The sequence below is a fragment of the Sminthopsis crassicaudata genome, chromosome 5 (assembly GCF_048593235.1).
Source record: "Sminthopsis crassicaudata isolate SCR6 chromosome 5, ASM4859323v1, whole genome shotgun sequence".
Classification (NCBI taxonomy): domain Eukaryota; kingdom Metazoa; phylum Chordata; class Mammalia; order Dasyuromorphia; family Dasyuridae; genus Sminthopsis; species Sminthopsis crassicaudata.
Window position 1 is genome coordinate 247,361,781 of NC_133621.1, and position 10,396 is coordinate 247,372,176.

General features: G+C 37.6%; 1 long non-coding RNA gene across 1 annotated transcript; it reads right to left on the bottom strand.

Moving 5' to 3' along the window:
- Positions 1 to 628: 628 nt before the first annotated feature.
- LOC141544505 (uncharacterized) lies at positions 629 to 5,597 on the bottom strand. The gene is made up of 2 exons (XR_012482623.1): positions 4,703 to 5,597; positions 629 to 1,641 (listed from the first exon to the last, which is right to left on the bottom strand). It is a non-coding gene; the product is annotated as an uncharacterized LOC141544505 (long non-coding RNA).
- Positions 5,598 to 10,396: the final 4,799 nt, after the last annotated feature.

The window sequence follows — 10,396 nt, forward strand, 5'->3', positions numbered from 1 at the left end:
TTTCCCTAAGGAAATAAATGGAACTAATGCCTGCACATTCACTCATTCCACTGTAAAGGATTCCTGTTAATAATCCCTTGATCAGCTTTAGATATACAGAAGATAATGCATCTGGTACAGAAAGTCCAATTGAAGCAAATAGGAGAGAATTATCATCAACTATAAAGTTCCTAATTGAAAAGGAAACATCAGGCATACTAGCCCCAATAGAATGGGAAATAGAGAGGAACAAGTATCCGAAGGAATGGATTTTCTCTAAGGAAATAAATGGAAGTAATGCCTGCTCATTCAGTCATTACACTGTAAAGGATTCCTGTTAAGAATCCCTTGATCAGCTTTAGATATACAAAAGATAATGCATCTGGTACAGAAAGTCCAGTTGAAGCAAATAGGAGAGAATTATCATCAACTAAAAAGTTCTTAATTGAAAAGGAAACATCAGGCACACTAGCCTCTATACAATGGGAAATAGAGAGGAACAAGTATCCGAAGGAAGGGATTTTTGACCCGGCCCGCGGGTCTCGAACTAGGGACGGCTGAAGTCACACATCAGTCTGTAAGCCGGAGGCTGGGGAAGGCGTTTGCCTGGGAATGGGCTGAAAAGAAAGAAAGAATGGAAACTACTCTGTGTAGTGACAGAATAGCTCGTTTATTGAGACAAAGCAAAGGGTTTTTATATGTTGTGGAGCGAATGCCATGTAGCAAAGTAAATTTCCATAGAACAAAAGATATAACATTTGTTGACCATATATCAGAAAGTCAAGGCAATATGTGACGGTTTGTGGTTGGAACATTCGTCATGTTTTTGACAGTTAACGCTTGGGTCAGAAAAACCTTGGGGCAGGGAGTTCTTACACATCCAGGACATTCCTTTGGGGCCAAGACTTTTATCTAATCTTAAAGTGGTTTGTAGATGTCTGAGTGAAGGGCCTTGGCATGTCCCCCTTTTTTCATTTGTAAGGTGACAGGCCTGTCTTAGGCTGTGTGACCTGCCTCCGGTTGTGGGGAGTGAGCGTTCGATCTATGGCAATAGCATGCCACCAAATGCTGTCTTAGGTCATCGGGGTCAACCACACCAACTCAAGGGTACATTATACCAGATCCTATCTTAAGTGGGTGGGAAACAGACCTCTCGAGGTTGCCCGTCATGGCAATTGCGTGGTCTTACTGCCATGGTTCTGGAAATAACAAATCAAACCTCAAATCATCCACCACCCGGGGTCACACTAATCCCGTCATGGGCTCAGTCACAGCTTACATAAGAAATGGGGTAGGACATGATTGAGACCAAGTCTTGGAAAGACACCAGGGAAAAATGGGGGAAGTGTCAGTAATAGATATTTTATCTTAATAGTGAGGCTTCAATACTGCTATCAAGATTTTACATGCACAGTTCATTAGTTGCTTTTCAATGTCTGTCTCAGTTTGTTCTCTGCATTCAGTTGGGAAGTCCACACCCTCGGAGTCCACCAGTCCTTTAATTCTGGTATGTTGAGTCCACTCTCTTTCCTGTGTAGCACTGCTGTATCTGATGTCAAGAGGATCTGGAACAGTCCTTTCCATCTCAGGGTCAGCTTGTCCTCCTTCCATGTCTGAACCAGGACCCCATCTCCAAGCTAGAACTCATGCACTGTTGAAATCCTAAGGGAGGAGTCTGAGCAATAAGCCTGTTTAGTTGCAAAGTTTTCAGATGTTACAGTAAAGACATAACATATTTCCTTAAAAACAAATCCTTGGTTTCAAATATTGGATACAAGTAAGAATTTTGAATCCCTTTTGGATAAGGGTGACCATACAATAATTCATAAGGTGACAATTCCACATCTCTTCAGGGGTTTTGTTTTAATTCTTAATAAGGCAAGGGGAAGGCACTTGGTCCAGGGCAATTGTGTCTCTAATGCCAATTCAGTCAGTTGCTGTTTAATTTCCTTATCCACCCTTTCCACTTTACATGATGAGGGAGGATGCTATAGCTTGGGCCACAGATTGGAGGATCTTAGCTGTGAAACAGGTGCTTTGGCCTAAATCTGCCTGCTCCACCATCTCCTCTGTACTTACAGATTCCTCTTCTCCAGGCTGCTTTGCTTCCTCATCTGCAAAGCAGTTTCTCCTTATCTCAAATGAATTTCCTCTTTGGTGCCCCTGCACATGAATCACTGCAGCATTCTTAGGTAACATAAGATTAGTCAAAATTTCAGTGACCAATGCCCTGTGTGCCAATCCCTTTCCTTTACTGTTTACCATTCCCCTTTCTTCCCATATTTCCCAAATATATGAACAATTCCCCAAGCATATTTTGAATCAGTCCTTCAAGCAATTTTAGGGCTTGATTTATTGCATATAATTCACAAATTTTGAGCTGACCATTCTTTTGGCAAGAATCCAGCTTGAACCAGAGTCAAATCTTCCCATTAACAATAGCATAACCATTTTTCCTTTTCCCATTAACTATTTGTGAAGAACCATCTATGAACTATTCAGTGCCTTTCAACAAAGGGACTTCCTACAAATCTTCCCTAACCTTAGTTTGGTAATCAATCACATTTGGACAATCATGTTCAAGGGACACATGTTTCCCAGGGGAAGCAGATAAGAACATGGCTGTATTAAAGTTATGGTCTGGTGAGAGTGCCAAATCATCTCTTTCCAATAGTATTGCTTCATATTTTAAAATCCTTGAATCAGTTAGCCACCTCCTGGCCTCTTTGATTCAGAATTGATTGAACCTGGTGCAGGACATTCACTATTAAACTATTCCCAAAGGTTAATTTCTGACTTTTCTTGTACCAAAAGTGCTGTGGCTGATAACACTCCTAAAGCCACATTGTTTACTGTATTTATATTTTACCTCATGTTTCACAAATTGAAATTTGTTTTAAGAAATTCTCAATCCCTGTGCTCCTAAATAATTTAACAAACTGATAGTGACTTGGACAAGGTCACTTTTTTTTTTTTTTTTTTTTTTTTTGTCACAAAAAGATCATCTACATTTTGTAAGACTTTTAACAATAAGAAATTTATCCCAGAATGTTCACACAATTCTTATATACCCAAGTAGATGTTTTATAAGTTGAACATTGTACCAATTATTTTGTTTTTAAAATACCCAATACACAGAAAAATCCCAAATTACATATTGCCATAACAAAAACATTTTCAAAAGGACAAAGGCAAGAACTATTATACTTGTAGTCCCTGTAAATAATTGAGAATCAATACAATTAATTAAAACTTCTATTTTCACATAAAGGAATCTGAAAAATTCTTAAAAACATCAATTAAACATTTTTTTTTTATAAATAACCCTTTCAGACTATATATCACATATTCTGATCATATTCTTTAAACACAAAAACCATTATGTATTTTAGAAACAAATGTTCAACTCAATTAACATCTTGTAAGAGTGGCTTGACCCTTTATCAGTTTGCTTTCTTCAACCAAAAACAGCTGCAGCTTCCTACTGCTGTTCTCCCCCTGTAAAAACACATCCTGTCTCACAGTCATCTCTCCGTGACTCCCCTTTCCAACTAGTTCCTTCTTTTCCCCACTGATTTCTTCTTGAAATCTTTTTGCTCCCACTAATCAATCCTTCTTAAATCACCTTCATTCTCCTGTCCCATCTCTCTGTCTTTCTCTCTTCCCAATGCCTACTTGCTCAAACTTTCTCTGACATACTTTAAACACTTCCAAACCAATAACTCTTCTGACTAGATGCTTCATTTAAACTATTAATTAATTTTGCAAATCAATCTCTCTTGTCCCTTTTCTTTAATCACCCCTTTTTTTTTTAAACTTTAAACTTTAAGATTCATAACCCATAATGATAACAAATTACCCAATGTTTCAGAAGCAAACCAAATAGTTTTTTTTTTTTTTTTTTTTTTTTTTTTTTTTTTTTTTTCTGCCTGAGTGCTTCAAGGCCACTAGTAGAAGCTTCTCAGGCGGTATGGTATTAAGCAGATAAGATTGTAATGCTGTTACTCCCCTTTAGCAGGCTTTGAAAATCTGCTTTTCAGAGAAAACTTTCCCACCAGTTTAAAATAGTCAAGTTTTTTCTTTTACTTACAAATTAGCACAACAGGTTAAAAAGTTTAAAATCACAAACAATTTTTATATTAAGTGACATTAAAATAATCAATTCCCAAATTTCTTAATCATTGTTTTTAAAACTTAACAAAGCTCTTAAATCACTAAAGCAAACTAGAGGCTTTTCCTAGGACTCCCGCTGCCAGAGAGAAGTTTGTTTCACCTTGAACATTCTTCCCTCCCAGAATCCAAACAGAGTTTCTCTAAACTTCCAAGCCCATTTTAATGCATTTCTCTGCCTTCACAGGGAATGCCTAGATATTCCATGATTTAAGACCACTCTGAAAGAATTACTATTCTGAATGAATTCCAATTTCCACAATTCAGCCTGTTATTTTTCTAAGCCTGTAACACAGAGGCTGAATTCTTATCTCTTATGAGCTTGCTAACTTTTAACACAGAACAGAAGCAATGCAAAGCAGACAAACATACACAGACAGACACAGAGCTCTATTTTTCTTAACTGTTAAGCCTCTTTCTCTAAAGCTTTCTTTTAAGATCTTTCCTTTTAACCTTAATTCTTTGTTCCCTAAAACTCTCTTTAAGATTTTTAACGAAAATCTGTTCTTTAGAAAGGTGGGAGCCCATGATTTCGACGGATTGGTTCACTTACACTGTATGTGAAGATTCTCTTCGGGGTCCTTAGACGGGGGCCTGGCCAGGCGGTTCATCTCTCCTTCTCTTCGTCAATCCGTCGGGCTGATATGGATCTTCAGGTCCCTGTTCGGGCGCCAATTTGACCCGGCCCGCGGGTCTCGAACTAGGGACGGCTGAAGTCACACATCAGTCTGTAAGCCGGAGGCTGGGGAAGGCGTTTGCCTGGGAATGGGCTGAAAAGAAAGAAAGAATGGAAACTACTCTGTGTAGTGACAGAATAGCTCGTTTATTGAGACAAAGCAAAGGGTTTTTATATGTTGTGGAGCGAATGCCATGTAGCAAAGTAAATTTCCATAGAACAAAAGATATAACATTTGTTGACCATATATCAGAAAGTCAAGGCAATATGTGACGGTTTGTGGTTGGAACATTCGTCATGTTTTTGACAGTTAACGCTTGGGTCAGAAAAACCTTGGGGCAGGGAGTTCTTACACATCCAGGACATTCCTTTGGGGCCAAGACTTTTATCTAATCTTAAAATGGTTTGTAGATGTCTGAGTGAAGGGCCTTGGCAGATTTTCCCTAAGGAAATAACTGGAACCATTGCCTGCACATTCACTCATTCTACTGCAAAGGATTCCTGTTAAGAATCCCTTGATCAGCTTTAGATATACAAAAGATAATGCATCTGGTACAGAAAGTCCAGTTGAAGCAAATAGGAGAGAATTATCATCAACTAAAAAGTTCCTAATTGAAAAGGAAACATCAGGCACACTAGCCTCAATAGAATGGGAAGTTGAGAGGAACAAGTATCCGAACGAATGGATTTTCCCTAAGGAAATAAATGGAACTAATGCCTGCACATTCACTCATTCCACTGTAAAGGATTCCTGTTAAGAATCCCTTGATCAGCTTTAGATATACAAAAGATAATGCATCTGGTACAGAAAGTCCAGTTGAAGCAAATAGGAGAGAAATTTAATCAAGTATAAAGTTCCTAATTGAAAAGGAAACATAAGGGACACGCCTCAATAGAATGGGAAGTTGAGAGAACAAGTATCGAAAAGAATGGATTTTCCCTAAGGAAATAACTGGAAATATTGCCTGCACATTCACTCATCCCACTGTAAAGGATTCCTGTTAAGAATCCCTTGATCAGCTTTAGATATACAGAAGAAAATGCATCTGGTACAAAAAATCCAGTTGAAGCAAATAGGAGAGAATTACAATCAACTATAAAGTTCCTAATTGAAAAGGAATCATCAGGCACACTAGCCTCAAGAGAATGGGAAATAGAGAGGAACAAGTATCTGAAGGAATGGATTTTCCCTAAGGAAATAACTGGAACTAATGCCTACACATTCACTCTTCCCATTGTAAAGAATTCCTGTTAAGAAACCCTTGATCAGATTTAGATATACAAAAGATAATGCATCTGGTACAGAAAGTACAGTTGAAGCAAATAGGAGAGAATTATCATCAACTATAAAGTTCCTAATTGAAAAGGAAACATCAGGCACACTAGACTCAATAGAATGGGAAGTAGAGAGGAACAAGTATCCGAAGGAATGGATTTTCCTAAAGGAAATAACTGGAACTATTGCCTGCACATTCACTCAATCCACTGTAAAGGATTCCTGTTAAGAATCCCTTGATCAGGTTTAGATATACAAAAGATAATGCATCTGGAACAGAAAGTCCAGTTGAAGCAAATAGGAGAGAATTATCATCAACTATAAAGATCCTAATTGAAAAGAAAACATCAGGCACACTAGCCCCAATAAAATGGGAAATAGAGAGGAACAAGTATCCGAAGGAATGGATTTTCCTTAAGGAAATAACTGGAACTATTGCCTGCCCATTCACTCATTCCACTGTAAAGGATCCCTGTTAAGAATCCCTTGATCAGCTTTAAATATACAAAAGATAATGCATCTGGTACAGAAAGTCCAGTTGAAGCAAATAGGAGAGAATTATCATCAACTAAAAAGTTCCTAATTGAAAAGGAAACATCAGGCACACTAGCCACAATAGAATGGGAAATAGAGAGGAACAAGTATCCGAAGGAATGGATTTTCCCTAAGGAAATAACTGGAACTAATGCCTGCACATTCACTCATTCCACTGTAAAGGATTCCTGTTAAGAATCCCTTGATCAGCTTTAGATATACAGAAGATAATGCATCTGGTACAGAAAGTCCAGTTGAAGCAAATAGGAGAGAATTATCATCAACTATAAAGTTCCTAATTCAAAAGGAAACATCAGGCACACTAGCCTCAAAAGAATGGGAAATAGAGAGGAACAAGTATCTGAAGGAATGGATTTTCCCTAAGGAAATAACTGGAACTATTGCCTGCACATTCACTCATTCCACTGTAAAGGATTTCTGTTAAGAATCCCTTGATCAGCTTTAGATATACCGAAGAAAATGCATCTGGTACAGAAAGTACAGTTGAAGCAAATAGGAGAGAATTATCATCAACTATAAAGTTCCTAATTGAAACGGAAACATCAAGCACACTAGCCTCAATGGAATGGGAAGTTGAGAGGAACAAGTATCCGAACGAATGGATTTTCCCTAAGGAAATAAATGGAACTAATGCCTGCACATTCACTCATTCCACTGTAAAGGATTCCTGTTAATAATCCCTTGATCAGCTTTAGATATACAGAAGATAATGCATCTGGTACAGAAAGTCCAATTGAAGCAAATAGGAGAGAATTATCATCAACTATAAAGATCCTCATTGAAAAGAAAACATCAGGCACACTAGCCCCAATAAAATGGGAAATAGAGAGGAACAAGTATCCGAAGGAATGGATTTTCCTTAAGGAAATAACTGGAACTATTGCCTGCCCATTCACTCATTCCACTGTAAAGAATTCCTGTTAAGAATCCCTTGATCAGCTTTAGATATACAAAAGATAATGCATCTGGTACAGAAAGTCCAGTTGAAGCAAATAGGAGAGAATTATCATCAACTAAAAAGTTCCTAATTGAAAAGGAAACATCAGGCACACTAGCCACAATAGAATGGGAAATAGAGAGGAACAAGTATCCGAAGGAATGGATTTTCCCTAAGGAAATAACTGGAACTAATGCCTGCACATTCACTCATTCCACTGTAAAGGATTCCTGTTAAGAATCCCTTGATCAGCTTTAGATATACAGAAGATAATGCATCTGGTACAGAAAGTCCAGTTGAAGCAAATAGGAGAGAATTATCATCCACTATAAAGTTCCTAATTGAAAAGGAAACATCAGGCACACTAGCCTCAAAAGAATGGGAAATAGAGAGGAACAAGTATCTGAAGGAATGGATTTTCCCTAAGGAAATAACTGGAACTATTGCCTGCACATTCACTCATTCCACTGTAAAGGATTTCTGTTAAGAATCCCTTGATCAGCTTTAGATATACAAAAGAAAATGCATCTGGTACAGAAAGTACAGTTGAAGCAAATAGGAGAGAATTATCATCAACTATAAAGTTCCTAATTGAAACGGAAACATCAGGCACACTAGCCTCAATAGAATGGGAAATAGAGAGGAACAAGTATCCTAAGGAATGGATTTTCCTTAAGGAAATAACTGGAACTATTGCCTGCACATTCACTCATTCCACTGTAAAGGATTCCTGTAAAGAATCCCTTGATCAGCTTTAGATATACAAAAGATAATGCATCTGGTACAGAAAGTCCAGTTGAAGCAAATAGGAGAGAAATTTAATCAAGTATAAAGTTCCTAATTGAAAAGGAAACATCAGGGACACTAGCCTCAATAGAATGGGAAGTTGAGAGAACAAGTATCGAAAAGAATGGATTTTCCCTAAGGAAATAACTGGAAATATTGCCTGCACATTCACTCATCCCACTGTAAAGGATTCCTGTTAAGAATCCCTTGATCAGCTTTAGATATACAGAAGATAATGCATCTGGTACAAAAAATCCAGTTGAAGCAAATAGGAGAGAATTATCATCAACTATAAAGTTCCTAATTGAAAAGGAATCATCAGGCACACTAGCCTCAAGAGAATGGGAAATAGAGAGGAACAAGTATCTGAAGGAATGGATTTTCCCTAAGGAAATAACTGGAACTAATGCCTGCACATTCACTCTTCCCATTGTAAAGGATTCCTGTTAAGAAACCCTTGATCAGATTTAGATATACAAAAGATAATGCATCTGGTACAGAAAGTACAGTTGAAGCAAATAGGAGAGAATTATCATCAACTATAAAGTTCCTAATTGAAAAGGAAACATCAGGCACACTAGACTCAATAGAATGGGAAGTAGAGAGGAACAAGTATCCGAAGGAATGGATTTTCCTAAAGGAAATAACTGGAACTATTGCCTGCACATTCACTCAATCCACTGTAAAGGATTCCTGTTAAGAATCCCTTGATCAGGTTTAGATATACAAAAGATAATGCATCTGGAACAGAAAGTCCAGTTGAAGGAAATAGGAGAGAATTATCATCAACTATAAAGTTCCTAATTGTAAAGGAAACATCAGGCACACTAGCCTCAATAGAATCGGAAATAGAGAGGAACAAGTATTCGAAGGAATGGATTTACCCTAATGAAATAACTGGAACTATTGCCTGCACATTCACTCATTCCACTGTAAAGAATTCCTGTTAAGAATCCCTTGATCAGCTTTAGATATACAGAAGATAATGCATCTGGAACAGAAAGTCCAGTTGAAGCAAATAGGAGAGAATTATCATCAACTATAAAGATCCTAATTGAAAAGAAAACATCAGGAACACTAGCCCCAATAAAATGGGAAATAGAGAGGAACAAGTATCCGAAGGAATGGATTTTCCTTAAGGAAATAACTGGAACTATTGCCTGCCCATTCACTCATTCCACTGTAAAGGATTCCTGTTAAGAATCCCTTGATCAGCTTTAAATATACAAAAGATAATGCATCTGGTACAGAAAGTCCAGTTGAAGCAAATAGGAGAGAATTATCATCAACTAAAAGTTCCTAATTGAAAAGGAAACATCAGGCATACTAGCCCCAATAGAATGGGAAATAGAGAGGAACAAGTATCCGAACGAATGGATTTTCCCTAAGGAAATAAATGGAAGTAATCCCTGCTCATTCAGTCATTACACTGTAAAGGATTCCTGTTAAGAATCCCTTGATCAGCTTTAGATATACAAAAGATAATGCATCTGGTACAGAAAGTCCAGTTGAAGCAAATAGGAGAGAATTATCATCAACTAAAAAGTTCCTAATTGAAAAGGAAACATCAGGCACACTAGCCTCAATAGAATGGGAAGTTGAGAGGAACAAGTATCCGAACGAATGGATTGTCCCTAAGGAAATAAATGGAACTAATGCCTGAACATTCACTCATTCCACTGTAAAGGATTCCTGTTAAGAATCCCTTGATCAGTTTTAGATATACAGAAGATAATGCATCTGGAACAGAAAGTCCATTTTAAGCAAATAGGAGAGAATTATCATCTACTATAAAGTTCCTAATTGAAAAGGAAACATCAGGCACACTAGCCTCAATAGAATGGGAAGTTGAGAGGAACAAGTATCCGAAGGAATGGATTTTCCCTAAGGAAATAACTGGAACTATTGCCTGAACATTCACTCATTCCACTGTAAAGGATTCCTGTTAAGAATCCCTTGATCAGCTTTAGATATACCGAAGAAAATGCATCTGGAACAGAAAGTCCAATTGAAGAAA